Genomic DNA, 1,290 nt, shown 5'->3' on the forward strand with positions numbered 1-1,290 from the left:
CCTCGATGACTCGTCGATCGACTGCGATGTCTGCTGGCTGCGACATGGCAGCTGTTGTTAAATAGCTGGTCTGAAGTTTTGGACTGAGGAGCTGGACGGAGGTGAGTGGCTTTTCGTCCCGTCTCTCAGGGTTTCTGACGGAGCCTTGTGGCTTTATGACTGTTTGAAGTGGTTAATCTTGACTCTGACCGTCCCAGTGGAGGTGGAATCAGCGCTGCACCGCAGGCAGGTCGCGGTGGAGCGGTTTAATGTTGCTGGAGGCAAAAGATGCTAAAGCTATAATGCCTGAAGCTCCGCGGAGCCTGAAGCCGCGCTAAGAGTCGCGTTTTTATAAAAGAAATAACCGGCAAAACTAGTAAACCTCCCTCTCTCCGCGCTCTGGGTGCTTTATTTCACTTCCACCGCGCTGTCATTATTATCCGAATATCCTGTTCCACCTTAAATAGCTTAAATGTAATTTAATGCTGCACCTTTTAAGGTGGAACGGAATGTAGAATAAGTCTACATTTCGGTTTGCGCGAGCAACATCAGCTAAAAATAAGGCTCGTGTGAAACCCGCACCCCCACCTGCACTCCGAGAAGGTGGGCTCGTCATGCACACCGTAAAAGATGGTTCTTTAGAGGTTGTTTAACAAAGGCAGTGGTCATATATAGAACCTTGAGAACTTAAACATGTTCGAGTTCTCACGGTACTATGTACTATAAAACCACTGTGGTTCTTTGCATGGTTGAATTGTCCTCCTCTATGATGGGAAACCTGCTGTATGTGGTTCTTTTAAAGAGAACTTCTTAAAAAACGGTTCTATATAGCACCAAAAAATAAGTTTCTTATAACTTACTTATTACAGGCTTTAGAAACTTTTTGGTACTGTATAGAACCCTATTTGTTAGGGTTCTTTAGTAAAGGGAGTGGTTCTGTAGTTCTACATGGAGCCATTTCATGCTCAGATGGATCTTTTTAGTCAAATGGTTCTTCATACTGATGCAAAATGTGTTGCAAATGATTCTACATAGCACCAAAATGGGTTCTGCTGTTGTTCTGATGTCAAGCTTCTAACAATAGAGGAACAGTTTTTGGTGCTGTAGAACCTTTTTGAAAATTGTTCTATGTATAGAGCCATATATGACACATTCTCCGTCAGTCTGAAGAACCATTTCACCATGCAAAAACAATTAAGCGCGAAATGGTTCTATACAGACCTCATAGTTCTACTTGCCTGTACTAAAGAACCCTTGAAGAACCATATTTTTTAGTGTGTAGGCTAGCTTTCATCTGACTGACTTGTGGTT

General features: G+C 42.9%; 1 protein-coding gene across 2 annotated transcripts in view; it reads left to right on the forward strand.

Annotated features, from left to right (window-relative positions):
- Positions 1–1,290, forward strand: part of LOC118799443 (aminoacylase-1-like) — a 25,956-nt gene continuing 24,666 nt past the window's right edge. Inside the window, exon 1 of one of the 2 annotated variants that reach the window (XM_036559312.1) lies at positions 1–101. The gene's annotated coding sequence lies outside the window, so the exon portion shown is untranslated. Of the gene's footprint in view, positions 102–134; positions 226–1,290 lie in introns of those variants that run through there. The other variant, XM_036559313.1, reaches the window with a different exon arrangement.

Source organism: Colossoma macropomum, unplaced genomic scaffold (assembly GCF_904425465.1).
Source record: "Colossoma macropomum unplaced genomic scaffold, Colossoma_macropomum, whole genome shotgun sequence".
In the NCBI taxonomy this organism is placed as follows: domain Eukaryota; kingdom Metazoa; phylum Chordata; class Actinopteri; order Characiformes; family Serrasalmidae; genus Colossoma; species Colossoma macropomum.